The sequence below is a fragment of the Protopterus annectens genome, chromosome 7.part0, assembly GCF_019279795.1.
Source record: "Protopterus annectens isolate FY-2018-M chromosome 7.part0, PAN1.0, whole genome shotgun sequence".
NCBI classification, from domain to species: Eukaryota; Metazoa; Chordata; order Ceratodontiformes; family Protopteridae; genus Protopterus; species Protopterus annectens.
This window is the reverse complement of record NC_056739.1, coordinates 477,640,273-477,656,434: the sequence shown is the minus strand read 5'-3', so window position 1 is coordinate 477,656,434 and position 16,162 is coordinate 477,640,273.

Genomic DNA, 16,162 nt, shown 5'->3' with positions numbered 1-16,162 from the left:
ATAAATGGTATGTCCACAGAAACTCACAGCAGAACCCCAGGACATGTTTGCGGAAGGTGCAAAACAATGAAATAATATGACAATGTTATAAAACAGCAGCGTAATACACATCAGCTTCACAGCCACAACACACCATGGTATGCATGTAAAGCCACAACCACGGTGCAAGGGTTGCCAAGGACTCGCGGCAGTGTTCGGCGTGGTAACTATGAATTAGTAGTCAATGCCATGCAAATGAGGCAGATAATACTGAATCGCAAAACCCCGCCGGCGTAAGGCTGTACCAAACGGCGCAGCGGTAATACACCGAGGAGTGGCCCAGAGGGAATACATGTCACCTGCAGAGGGGTGTGCCACTGTAGGAGGAAGCACATTGGAGCTCAGCAAACCTGGGCTGTACATTGCACATCACAGCTGCAGGACCGGCGTGTGGGGAAATAGTTGAGCTGAGAGCACACAATGCGCGCAGAGGTGCATGTGCACGAGGATGACTACGTTCCCTTAACCCAGTCATGTGACGCTCGCCCTGCAAATAACATCGGAAACAGGAAGGTGATGTTGAGAATATGAGGAAATGCGGAAGCAGTGTAATTGGAGTAGTAATGAGCAATCAACACTAATCAACCCACGAAGGCCAATCGGCGGCAGCTGACAACTCTGCATGCAGAAACCTGCAAAACGGGATAGGGGAGGCATATGAATGCAAAGAAAGTAGTGGAGGTAGCAGATTGCAAAGAGTGAAGACCTGACATAGCAGAGCCAAGCAGACAGGCAGCACAACGGCGGCACACAAAACGCACGATATGCCATGTCCCAGAAACTACACATGACAGGGCTCTGCAGGATGCATGCCAGGAAATAGTAGGTGCAACGTGCAGAAATAGTAAGGGAAGGTCGAAAGGTAATCCATTGCAGGCAAGAGCAATGCAACACCAAAGGCAACAGCGTTGCAGTGCCAACGGTAAAACACGGAAGATAATCCCCAGATACGGCCGCACAGACACACCCTATGACATCACCGGTGTACAGCACAACAGTATAAAGTGTGAATGCACACAACACACAGCCGTGTATTCCCAAACGCCGCACCATAGGTGTAAACACACGGGGAACTTTTAAAATGTACATGTTGGGTGCTGCCGTGGCTGTGATCCATCAGCATGTGTCAGAGACAGACGGTGTTGTGGAGGAGGGTGCCGACAACTACCGTAGGCCTCAGAGGAGAAGGAGAGTGTTCAGACCAAGGGTAACCTACCAGGGGCTACAAGACCTGGAGATAGTAGAGCGTTACAGGGTGGATAGGGACACGTTACAGCAAATAGTGGAGCTGTGCGGCCACGCCTGAGAACAAGAAACAACAGAGGGGAGCCCATCCCAGTGGACACAAAGGTATGTGTAAGCTTGCGAATACTGGCCACAGGTACCTTTCAAAGGCCAACTGGGGATATAATGGGCATCTCACAGGCATCAGCATCCAGGGTACTACACCAGTTTCTGGATGCCATGTTACCACATGCCAATGAGCATATATACTTCCCCAGATCTCAGGAGGAGTTGGCTAGCAATATGCGCCGCTTCCACCGTGTGGCACAATACCCGGAGGTACTGGGTGCGATAGACTGTACGCACATACAAATCAAGTCACCACCTGGGGAGCAGGGTAGACGCTACATAAACCGCAAGGGATTCCCCTCCATCAATTGCCAGGTCGTGTGCAATGCGCAGGGCATTATCATGGATGTGTGTGCTGGCAGCCCTGGAAGCTTCCACGACTCCCATATCTGGCATGCCTCACAGCTGTACCAGGTATTCGCCAGGGGGGACATCCCACAAGGCCACCTTGTGGGGGATGCTGGCTATGCACTGGAGCCGTGGATGATGACTCCCATCAGAAATGCACACACACACATGCAAGAACGCCATAATGAGGCACACGCACAAACCAGAATAATCATAGAGCGTGTGTTTGGGATGCTGAAATCACGGTTCCGGTGCTTGGATACATCCGGTGGAGCCCTGCAGTACTCTCCAGGCACATGTGCCCACATATTCATAGTATGTGCCATGCTACATAATATGATCCTGCGGAAGCAGCTGCTGCAGGGACATAATGGTGAAGGGCCACAAAGCCCACCACAACTGCCAAGGCCAGTCCAGGCACAGAGGGTTCAGGACCATGAACACACTGTGCCAGCCCCAGTAGGCAGACGGAGGCGTACCCAATATGCCTATGCCCTGGCAAAGAGGGAACGTATAGCACATACTCTGACAGCGTAGGCCCCATGGACTGACACCTCCCTACCTGCACATACAGTGAAATGGACGGCACACAAACATGACCACCCGTAAAGTGTACCGTATGGGTGGCCCCATGTGTGACTCCAACATAGGCAGCCCCCAAACACTGTACACCCAACAGCCAGTGGAGCATGGAACGCCAACACCCGAACCATACGCGGGTCCTACAGCAGACGGCGTTGCTGTATGCTGCCACGTTCGCCGCAAGGTGTATACATATAAACATGTATATATATGCATATACATATATGTAGATAGATATAAGTACATATATAGAAATATATGTACACATATACATATAAGTACTACAGGTAAGACAGGGAATCAGAGGGATGTAAGGTGACAGAGATGTAACACGCGATATCTGTACAAAGTATACATAGTGAAACGACAACCTGAGCATCCGGGAGGTTTAACAGAAGAGGATACCGCCAACCATGGAAAGGGCAACATACCGAAATGCATAACCGCGAGTCGGAATGATCGCCAGGCCACAGTACAGTAACAGTACATGCGCGGGTAATACTATGATGATATGAGGGGGGAGGTAGACACCGCCGCCGGTGACGCGGCCCACGCAGGTACTGTGTGCAACCGTCCCCGTGAGTGCCGTAGTATGTGTATGTGTGCGGTGAGGGTGCCGTGTGTCGCTGTACAAGTGTAATGTGTGTGTCTCCGTAATATGCGTATGTTGGTGCCATGTTAGAGGCAGAGTGGAATAATATGTGTAGGCATACGGTACATTAGCCACAGGCATATGTACACCAGTAGTCCCAAAGTAGTAGTGAGAGCCCCACCCTGGCTAGGCGTGTGGCGACGTATAACGATACAAAGTGACAATGTCCCAGATTGTAGCACAGGAATATACCCCACAGGAAATGGAAAGGACGTATGTACTAATCATGACCGTATGTATGACACCGATATGCTAATCGCAAAACGATACGTCGGCAAAGTCACACAGCAATAGGTATGTACCGCGGAAATACGTATGTGCAACCTCAGTACTGACCGTGGCCACGTATCGGCCCGTAAACACCGCTGTGTGTTCTACAAGTGTCAAACAAGCAATCCCCACCTGAATAGGTGGCAACCACTGGCAAACAGGCCATCCCAAGAACAGGACCACAATGACTGTAAATATCTGGGACAGAATGACAAGGGATAGTCGTCACGCTGATATACCACAGATGTGACGGAGGAATACATGCATGAAGCACACGCAGGCGAGACCAACACCACATGACAACAACACAACCTACACTCCCAGACCAACAGACAAGTAACTGTCAACTCCCCAGGCAGGGATGGAGCACACAGACAACCATACCGTGTATGTAGAGATGCAAGGCCCACAACCCGTATCCGTCACCTACAACCTCCGATATCCCCCATCGTACATATTAAAGGGATACAAGCCGTAATAGCAGCACAAACATACAGGCAGTCCATGACATCTGCATAACCGCAACATCTCGCGTGGGAAACACAATCAGAAGCGGATGCATACTTGCATGCGTTGTTTAAAGGAATACAACAGCCATGTTACACATCCGAATGCAAAACGCCATTAACAGACGTCGTCAGGACAGGGACACCCACATGTCGAATCAAATACTATACCCAACACACACAATCCACGGCTAACACCACTGCGAAATGTACCTGTCGCCACACATAGCGGCTGCAGTTACACATAACATAACACAATACAGACCATCTCCACGAAGGTAGGGCTAATAGCCAACGCCCAGGTGAGGAATCCAACCATACCCCAGTTACGACGCGGAATGTCCGAATGGAGTAGATGCACAGGTGATATGCGCACAATTACACACTGAGGAACAGCAATTGGTGGGATGAACCCACATGTTGCAGGTATCGACGGATATAAGGATGACTCCCAGGATATTCAAACCGTATGCTCATACCGAACCAGCAGTGTACAACCGGAAGAGTAATAAATAGGAATACCGATACACGGAACGAAACACGGAACGAAACACCGACAAGGTATGTAGAACACACGATATGTACGGGTGTGTAACGCATGATGTGTATGATGAAGCTGTACTGTATGGGAATGGTGTTTGTAAGTAATGACACTTGTCCATAATGCAGAGAGTGGTGAAAGGTGGTTATGTAGTGCTATCCTGCTGAGCATACCAACGACTGTGGACACCGTGTGCACAGCAGTGGGACATCATGTACACAGCCGAGACACCACAAGGGCTGCCACAGGGGGGCATTAGAGAGAACAATGCCAGACCACACGCCGATGCTGGCAGTGGATATCCAACAAGGAAGTGCCACAGCAGGGGATAGGACATGTATGTATACTGTCACAGCACACATGTGTATGGGCATATACCGCCGATGTCATACGTAATGTGCGCCCGACGTGCACGTATGCCTTGCAGTAGGGGATACTATGTCAACTATGTGTAATGTAAAGCTGTCATGGTGGATATGACAGACATTATACACAGTATCACAGGCATAGCATGCATAATGGAGGTATTGCCTATTGGTATGTACAATAACAGGATACATATGGCCTGTAGGTATGGGACAGAGTAGTAGCATCATAGCCATCCGAAATGGAAGGAACACCAAGTAACCATGCCCAAACGATCTGTAGCAGGTGCATCGTGGGCAACAATGAAGTCTGGCAGGTCCATGTGTAAACACATGTGCAGTGTACACAGTAGTGTTACCTCCCCATGGTAGTGTCCTGTGAACAGCAGAGGCGGGTGTCAACTGCATGTCTACACAGTACTGCTGCTGTGGTGGTACCATGACTATGTGTCACTCAAACAGCAAGGGAGCTATCACAGGAACAGTGCCACTGTGTGTCCCTGTGGGATGTGCACAGGACCTATGTTCCACAGCATGGTGTGTGTTGTGTCTGCGGAAGTAACACAGAAGCCCAGCCCATGCAGTGTGGCATGTGTGCACATATCCATGAGCAGTCCGTTCACACTGCCCACCACAATTGTCATGTATGAGGAGTATATGCATCAGTAATGCGGAGGACATGGTCCGTGTCAGAGCAGAAGACACCCCTGTGTATGTGGTATGCAGATGTGTACAGATGTGTTTTCCGTCTGTCATCCGCATATGTAAACCGTCCGAGCCTGGTACACATCGTGGCATGACAATGCTGTGCCATGTAAAGTCACAGCCGTTTTGGAAGGTACACCATAAATGTGGTATTGTACCCATGACCGTGTGTAGATGTGTGTATGCCACAGGTACAATGGCTACCTATGTACCAGCATCACACACAGTACAGATAGGTGTGGCCCTGCAGAAGTGTACCCATGCCACAGTGGAATACGGTAACCACAGGACCGTGTGGGGCATATGTGTGTACAGCAACCATGTACAATGTGATATGTATGTATGGGGCCAGTATCCATGTGATAGTCAGTGGGTGAATGTTGCTATGCAAAGGTGATGTGCATGCACCATGTGTCATGCATCCTGATGCCATTACACCCACATGATGTATCTGCCACACTGACACCCATATGGTTGTAATCGGTATGAGCTGGTGGAGCTATAATGGTGCCAGGTATGTAGGTGTGGGATATCTAGGCATGGACAGTACTCTGTGACAGCATGTTGTGTATGTAAGCAAATAGTGAACATGAGGGGCCCCATGACTGAGGACTGTGTAATGCCATATGTACCTGACATGTAGTAGGTACTATGATATGCTTGCACCACTGTGTGTCCTGTCCAGGAGTCATATAGCCTAACATCCTGAGACACAGGGTATGATGTGCAGGTGGATGTATATGTTGCCAATACCAGAACGTGGAATGGTGCTGAAGGGCAATGTGAGGACAACGTCTGATGTGTTGGCCTCTGTACCACCCCAACCACCCATGCAATGGTACGACAGGTGGCCAGCATGTGTATGTGGCGTGCTGTGGCACACACAAGCCCAACAAGGGTGCCAGGAAAGGCATGGAGGCCATCAATGTGTGCGTGAAGCACGTTCGTGAGGATGTGCCCCAGTGCCATTCAGAACGGTCCAGTCATGGGTGTATGAATGCAGTCCCACACGTGCAATGCAGTGCCACCCATGGGTAGTGCGAGAGATGCGGCTGTGCGGTGGTCAAGGTACACAATGTCCGACAACAGGCTAGCAGTGAATATAGTGGGCTGGTGCGGAGACACATACCAAACAGGTTGGTGGGACACAACAGCTAGGGACATCGGAAGGTGACATCGGGCCAGTGTCCCAGGACATAACGTGTGCATGTCAGTACCATGTATGTGTCCACAGGGACACTACGATGTCCATGTATGTATTGCGACCCTGTAGTGAGTGAGAGTGTGTATTGTTGGTAAGTACACCATCGCCTGGCACGTTGCCAACATTATCTCGGTCTGCAATGCCTGGGTGACTATTGTATGTGACATTGAATGTGGATGTAGCCAAACAACACAGACATACCACCACACTGCCTGAGGCCCCACACTGCAATGTGCGGCAGTCATGTGTAGGTAGCTAGCCTTGGAGCATGTGATGGACCTCGAGGACCCACCATGGCTGACAAGTGATGCACCCCACACATGTGAATATACACCACCGTGTAACAGCCTGCACATGTGCCCATACATCAGATGTGCATGGAACATGACCACCACCGTGGCGTCTGTGAAAATGTCAGTACCGCCATGTCTCTGTGTGGAATAGCATGGTCCCTACCAATGTGTACATGCTACGGAAGTGCACTGTGGTATGTGTCAGCATATGTATGTACACTGTCCATCTGCCGGGGTGTCATGCCATTAACAACTGCTGTCAGCAGACGTCAGTAGTACTGGCTGTAGTACACATGTTCCATGTATGCTGCGATGGGTGTGTGTCCAGGGTGTGGCTAGCAGGGCCGTGAAGCATATGTGTTCATCCACAAAAGGGGGGATAACCCCAGGTGCAACACACCAGACACATGGAGGTATTGTGCATGCTGAGGGTAGTGTAGGTATGGTATGTGTTGTGTAATGTGTCAGCCAGCTGGGTGGAGTGCATGCCTCAAGCATGTGTAGGTACATGGGTGTCCATTCTAGGGAAGTGTGGGTTGCTGTCAGCACATGGCAGTATCAGCTGTCTGAGGCCCAATGTACAGTATAACAACACAGACAGCATGTAACCTGTGGTGTACAATGTCAACTCTGTTGCGTGTTACAATGTGTCTAGCGGTCACAAACATGGATATCTGCACATTGAGCACCTATGATGCATTGTGTTCGGCAACTATCCAGGATGTGTGCAAAACACTGTGTGATGTGGGATCACCTCACCTGTGTGTGTTGCAGTCCAGGTATGTGCCTGGGAGGTACGATCCGTGTACAATCTGTACTCGCAGGTGTGCTGCGCAGAGCATGGAGGCAGGTCCCAGTCACTGCAGATAAATGTGAGTGGTGCACTAGTGTGTGTGCCTTGCCTGTGTGCAGCACAGTGGAAGATGCAAGCATTGTCCCACATGACCCCATGCCGTGCCTGCCTGTTACAGCCCTGCTGGAGACAGTTATGTGACACCGCCACAGAGGCAGTATAGCATGTGAAGATGTACATGTGTGCTCCACACCCCAGGCAGACGGCCACAGGTCATGTGTGCCACAGCAGTGTGGTCGACCAGGACTGTCATAGCGGTCAGATACCACATGCCTGTATAAGTACAGTATGAGCATAGGCAACAGTTGCAGTGACACAGTAGGTCAATGTACAGTGTCCCTGTGTCCAGACCACTGCCTACTGTACACTTGGCTAGACACACACCCAGAGGGTGAATACACCGGTGAGCCATCACATGTCCCAGTACACGTAGCCTGTGTAATGCCATCACAGGGCGGTCACAATAACACGTTGTATGAGAGATATGTTGTACCAGGTGATGTGTCATGTGTGCATATGTTGAGTTGCACAGCTGTTCACACGTCCGCAACATATCAGTGCATGATGCCTAGTGTAACATGATGTGTGGAACTGCACTGTGATCCACAACAGGGTCATCCGAGACAGGTGTGTTGTGAATGGTGTAACCCATGGTTCGGCGGGATATACACCGGTGCTGTTGGCTGCCATGCTGGGGGCCACCAGTGGAGCCTACAGTGGTCATACAGACATACTGCACACATTGTTCTGGCAGGAATGTCCATTGTTGTAGATGATGTGTTACTACGTGAAGGTAGGTGTGTGTTGTGAATGTTACCCATCCAGATGTGACCATCAGGTGCAGTCATGGTTGTCGACAGCATCACACCCATCCACAGCTGTCAGCACCCTGTCCCCAGAATGGTTGTCAGCCGCCCTCGTACTGTGTGACATCTGTGCAGATGGCGGAACACCCACTACTGGCTGGCTAACAGTGTCATCTAGGAAGGCTATGTGATGGCTGGAATACACTGTTATAATGTATAATGATGGTATCCCAATGAAGTACATGGAATCACAGATAGTAAGCCATGGCTGGCATGTCAACCATGTACAACAATGACTGTGTGACAGACACAAACAATGCGGAGCCATGTTGAACATGCACCCATGAGAACACCAAATGAGGTATGTTGCACGTATCGATGTACAACTGTCAGCTATGGGCACAGCATGGATGCAGACGCACATCCCCCACAGGCAGTACCACTCCATGTAGGTAGGGGGGCATTGCACGAGGACATGTGACAGTTGCTCTACCGCCACATGTACTGCATATCCGTCATACAGGGGTAGCAGTGGTACGTGACTGTTGTACATGCCTGTACATATGACCATGTCCCACAGGATATGTGTTACGTGTGTACAACACCTGTCATACCGTCATCAAGCTGTGAAGTGTATGGCTGCCAGTGTACCTGTGTGACATGTTGTGCAATGGGTGCAAATGTACGCAGTAGTGCATTGCATGCCCACATGTCCCACACAGGTGCATAGCCTGAACATACAATACAAAGAGGGTGTTGGATCATAGCAACCCACAAGAGGAGATGGGTATGGGTGGCAACCCACTACCACCTGTCCGGGTAAGGTGTGCATGTCCATGACACATTGGCACCTGAGATGTTAGCTGTACAGCCATACAGGGCGGCATGCATATTCGATCACTAATACCCCTGCGTGTTCCACCACTGGCCTGTTGACAGACAGACACCAACACAATGTGCAGCATTGACATGTGCACAGCACAACACCGCTGGCTACAGTAGAACAGGTTTACCATGTAGACACGTGCACAGAACATCTGCGCCAGCCACAGTCAAACACGGTATGTGTTGAACCCCACCATCATTGTAGCCCATGCCACAGACAGATGTACATGCATCTGTGTATGTACGGCTGGGAATGTCCCTGGGCTAGCAGTATAGCTGTGTCAGTGTTGCGAACAACATACTGAATGGGCTGGGTGTGTGAGGTGTGCGTCATACGTGTATGGTCTGATGGATGATACCATCAGTGCCCACGCTATGTGAACATCCCTGTCCCCATAAATGGATACCTATGCTGTGCCCAACACCACGGTCCCTGTGGGAGGGATGGTGCTGTGTGGTGCACCTGCTGACATGGCAGTGGCAGCAGGCACTGGATGTAGACATATGTGGTACCCATGTCAGGGCAGGGTACCATCCATGTGCACGGGATATCATTGTGTGGGCACATACAGCACTGTGTTGAACAATATCACAGCACATAGCACCTGTCAGGGGTAATGTGTATGCATGGATGTGCGATACCAGCATGCACCATACACACCCCCACCAAGCAGCATGCTGCCTACCTTGCAGAAGGCCATTGTCCACACCCTGATGATAGACATGTGTAATGTCCATATACACATAGCAATGACATATGGAATGGACAGCCACCCTCCCAATACCAGTACCCCCCAGGTGGGACACATCCCTGTGCCATGTATGTGACATACCCTGCCATACCATGCAGCCCTGTCCAGCAAGGCTGCACGTGCCATCACAGTCATACATGGTGCGATGGCCAAATGGCACTTGCACTATCAACCGTCCAGAGCAGTAATGTGGCACTGATGCACCTTGTGGTGTCACAGGTGCTGTGTGTTGGTGTGTACAACGTGCATGCGCACATGCTATGTATGACCATCCCTGCTAATGTCATATGATTACACAATGTCCCATGTGTATCACATGTGCAATACAGGTGAGCCGTGGCAGGTTGTCCAACAGCTGTACAGTGCTGTGTAGATGTACATGGCACAACACATGCATGTACAGGTGTCCACGTGTATGTGTGCAGTGCCACCGCTGATGTCCATAATGGCTGCGTCTGTGATGCCTAGCGACATATACACAGCATCCAGGTGAACAGTAGAACTGTGTGCACATTGGGACATGTGCCAACTGGTATGAACACAGGTGCAGGCAGGTACACATGTCCACAGCAGGTTACCATCAACATGGTGTGTGTACAGTGTGATGAGTTGACACACAGATATGATATGATACCCGCTGCTTAACAGTGTGACAGCAACACGTCAGCTGTGTCAGTGCCATGATGCATCGCAGAGATTACTGTGCAGATGTTGTACATGTCATAGCAATGTATGTCCAGCGGTATGCCAGTACATCAGTGTAAATGTGACCTGTCAACATCATTATGTCTTACAGATAATGCCTCGTTCACGGCTGCCAGCCTTCAGCCGCCAGGAGGATGATGTAATCATACCGTTGCTCCATGACAACTATGACCTGCTATTCAGCCATGTTCCACAGCAAGCACAGCAGCGGGATGACCTGTGGCAGGATATGCGCAGGAGGGTGAATGACGTGGGTGGCAACAACCGCACCTACCAGCAGATACGCCGACACTGCATGGACCTAATACGGCACGCAAAACAGCGTGCCGCCGCAATCGCCAGAGAACAAGGTGGAACAGGTGGTGGGCCACCAACCCAGCCCCCACTCACACACACGGAGGAGCTCCTGGCCAGTCTGGGGACACCCAGGGAACATCATGCAGAAACACTTGCTGCCATCGTGGAGGTGGGTGTCTCCCAACCAACGAGCCTGGAGCCGCCTGGTAAGTCAGTCTTGCATATGTGTATGATAACTGCCGTAGGTGTGGGTGTCACAGTACACCACGTAATGTGCCAACACATGCCAGGTATATGGCCACACAAGCCGCATACTACAGTATGCTACGTTGTGTTTGCAGATGTGTGCATAACACATGCTACCACACAGGTACATGATGTGACATGCACAGTGCTTACTGTGGCTACAGTCATGGATAATGTTTATACTGTTGTGTCGCCCCCATACAGGTACCTCTGGCGTGTCGCACAGCCATGGGTCCGTCGCAGGTGAGACTGTTGTTAGTAACAGACATGTTACAGTGTATAGATATTCGCCATGTGGCCAGGTATGACATGCACACCTGGGTTCTGCTCCAGCCACAGTATACAGGTTGCACCACCAGACACACACGCCACCCATGTACAGTAGATACAACCATTAGTAAACACCGGCATGAAACCACAGTACCTGTCAGTGTGATATGTGCAGTCAGCTATGCATACAATGGTGGAGGTGTTCTACAATGGATGCAAATGTAGTATGCATTGGAATGCCATTTGTGGTACGCACACAGTACCACATAGTGAGCTGTGATCTGGCCAGCACACAGGTGTTACCAATGTGACATATGCCCCTGCATTGTGTGCAGACGTTGTGACACGGCACATGACCTGTCCCATGCACGTGGTGTTCTGTCTGCAATATTGTCACACCATGACATGACCTACGCCCGACATAGCAAACATCCACACTGTTGTCTGCATAGCCCTCTGGATTGTGACACCTCCGACTTGTATGGGTGTATGTCACATGGGCCACCACAGGGATGGGTACACGATGCCCATCACACACAATTGTCCATGACCCAGTCAAACATGGCCATGGGTGATAGCTACAGGCATGATGCCACACAGTACGTCTGGTGTGGATAGACACCGTTGCACATTGTCCACACATAGTGCGATCATAGCTGTAGTGGACCACCTGTACATTTGATGTGGTACACCAGACAACCGGAATGCCTGTCTGCAGCCACTGGAGGTGCCACCAATGTCTACCATATACGTGCTGTGGAACAGCATGACTGTGTTGCAGACATGGCAATGCAATGCGTCCATGTTATGCATTGCACAGAAACATACCTGTGTCCTGCTGCCATGCAGTGGCACAGTGCCTGTACTCCCCACTGTATAGCTATGTACACGGCTCACACCAACCACACCTGCACAGACATCTTCGTTACACATGCATTCTATCTGTAGCCTGTACACATAACACTGCACTGTGACGTCCAGTATGATGCGGTGCATGTGGTGGGACACCATTGTCACATGTACACATGTTATCGCACATGTTGGCGGAGTACATGTCAAAGTGATGCCAGCCATGTGTACTGTTAACCTGCCTGTGGCCACACGGTGTATCACGGTGATGCATGCAAACTACCATGAATGTGTGTACTGCATGCCTACTGAAATGACACCTGCTTGATGTAGTGTGCACCCCAGGGCAGTATGCATACTACCACTATTAATGTCTGGCCTGCATTCACTGAGCTGTGGTGTGGGAATGCTGCATGCCATCTGCAATATCACATGCATGATGTGTCTGCGTGTGTGTGTGTCAGCGTGTGTGTGTCAGCATGTGTGTGTGTCTGCGTGTGTGTGTCTGCATGTGTGTGTCTGTGTGTGTGTGTGTGTGTGTGTGTGTGTGTCTGTGTGTGTGTCTGTGTGTGTGTGTCTGTGTGTGTGTCTGTGTGTGTGTGTCTGTGTGTGTGTGTGTGTGTGTCTGCATGTGTGTCTGCGTGTGTGTAATGTATCTCACAGTATGTCTTTGTATTCACAGGTGTTGTAGGTGCGTTCCCCTCCTGCGGTCCATCTGATGCTAGTGTCCCCACAGATACTAGCGGTGATGACCATATGCATGAGGCACAGGCAGGGTTGTCAGGGGCAGAAGCTGTGCCATTGGTTACCATCCCACCTATGTCCCCTTCATCTCCGCACACGGTTCTGATGCCGACACATACCACATCACCGTTGCCCATAGAGGAAGGACAGTCAGCGTCTGTTGGCATTGAGCAGGAATGTGTGGTGGCTACAGAAGGTGTGCATACACACCATGTTGCCAGTGTAATGACTGGTGATGTGCCACACAGGCATGTGGCTGGTGCTGCTCGTAGGAGGACCTCTGGCAGACATGCACCTGCTGTACAGGGTGCAGCAGCTGGTATCACCAGACGCATGTTCCAGACTGTAATGGCGGCACAGGCACGTGCTGAACGGCAGAACCAAGAAGGGCAGAGGCTGCAGAGGGCGCAATCCATTCCCTAAATGAGAACATCCAGTCATTGGCGAATGCTCAACAGCAGATTGCTAATGTACTGGATAGGCGATTAGGTGAGATGGTTGGAATCCTCGACCGAGGCATGTCAATCCGCGAGCGTGAGCTGTCTGTGCTGGAACACCTGGTAGGGGTGAGGCGTAGGACACGTGGCCGTAGGCCAGCAACACCACCTAGTGTAGGTCGACGTGTGCGTGCCACCTCTCATGCCCACTCACACAGTGCCGGTAGCAGCAGCAGTGCAGCTGGTGCTACACCAACCACACCAGGACACAGCAGGCCACGTGGACGTGGCCCTGGCCGGTCCCAGCGTGGACACGGTTCCAGCGGACATGTGTCATCGGAGAGTGGCCACTCCATACCTCCACCCGGTAGTGCCCGTGCGACCCCAGGCAGGCACGGGTCACGTGGCCGCAGATGGACACAATGAGCCATACAACCTGCACTGTACAGTCTGGGGCTGCCAAGTATACCCCGTGTAGGCATCACAGATGGCTGAACTGTGTACACACATACCCACACACGGCAGACACAACTGTAGGGCTCCACCACATCCACATGCATTCTGCACAGTCATGCCCAGTAAATGCACCGGCCCTTACACACACACATGATGTCATCCATTGGTACAGCCTATGCCCCTGGCACACATATCACCCTGTGCATATGATGAAGCCTCTGCCGCATCACTGTCATCCACACCATCGGTGCACAGTTATGCAAATATATTCTGATGCACAGGGTGGACAAGATAGTGAGAGGTGTATGTGATACCTGTGTACGCATAGTGTGTGATGTGTATGTTGCAGTGGTTGTGTATGACAAGTGACAGGTGCATATGTGACGTGGGTTGTGTACTTTTAACATGCAGCAGACATACCATGTAGTGCAGGTGCAGCATGCATTGAGCTGTGTACACGGTATGTGTGACGGTTACATGTGTAGCAACATGTTGGTTCTGTTAACCTGTATGCCTCATATGGTGTATTCGCATGTGCCTACTGGGAGCACTGTTATCAGTCCCCCACGTGTAGCTGTGGGTTACCCACAGGCACATCTGGCAATATCAGCATACCACAGGTACCCACAACCTGCCTGGACACCTACATAGGTACATAGGTGCATAGGTACATACCAGGCTATGTGCCCTATGGCATGTGTAAGCCTAGCCAGAGTGTGTGTGGCTTTCACCACCCTTTAGGATGAGGATACTATATCCATTGGTCTGCTGTCCCTCTGTCCAGCAGTGACACAGAGATGATGCCTGGGGCATACCTACGATCTCCCATCCACACGTCAGGATTACTCATGGACAGAGTCAGTGAGGGGCTCTGCTTCACAAGGGCTGGGAATCTGTTCCATGGTGTAGGGAGTCTCTGGGCGATGAACCTGTCCCTCCAGCACGTCCTATCTATGTCCGTGTTGAGGTTTCTGTCTGTTGCTCTCGTGCCCGTGGTTGTTTGGATCCTAGGAGGTGGAACATGTCCATGACACCCAGGTCGGACATGGCCGTGTATGTCAGGCACAGATCACCTCGGAGCAGACGGTATGAGAAGGTATACAGCCGGAGTCCCCTCAGTTGGGCAGCGTGTGACATCTGTTTCAGCACCTTTATCCCTGTGTTGTGGAATGTTTGGGGTCCTTCCGAGTGCTGCAGGTGTGGGGTTAGGTACATTCCGAATGTGGCGTTGTACCCAATCATTGGTCTGATGCGTGAAGAGTACAGGGGTACAATGACCTCCCCTGATGTGGATGTGAATCCCTTCATGACCAGGTGGGCACAGTGGAATGTCTTCCCAACCACATTGGCAATGTGAGTGTCAAGAGAGGTTACCAACAGGTTTGGTACCCAGGTCCCTGACCACGTCCACCATGTTTAATGGATTACCACCTATGTGGTAATTTGGGGTGAACATGTCTTTCCCAAAGGGTAGGTCTATACCTTCCCTGGCATGTAGCTTCAGGCCATGGCTCTGGCACCAGTTATCCATTGCTATGAGACCTCAGGTGGATGTCCGTGTCTGATGGGGTGTTGAGTATGGTGGCCGGTTTGCAGTCATCTGCATACCTTGTCTGCCACAATCCCCTATGTTTGCATGCACGTCGGAAAGTTGAATGCCAAACTGGAGGGGGCCCAGGACTGAGCCCTGTGGGCCACCACTCGGGACCGGCTTGGAGTCTGACATGGCACCAGGTACACTAACCCTGTGGGTTCTGACCTTCATCCGGTTGGCAACCCATCGTGTGACATATGGCTCTACATCTACGCTGGTGAGCCTTTCTATGATGCCCGCGTGGAGTGTGGTTCGGACGCTGTCGCCAGGTCACGGTAGTCTGTGCAAACCGACGTACCCCCATCAATGGCCTTAGTGACTCCTCCAAACAGGTCAACCAGGTTCAGGAGGCAGGATCTGCCCTTGACTAAGCCGATGTGGGTATGTTCCAGTATTTGTCATTCCCCAAT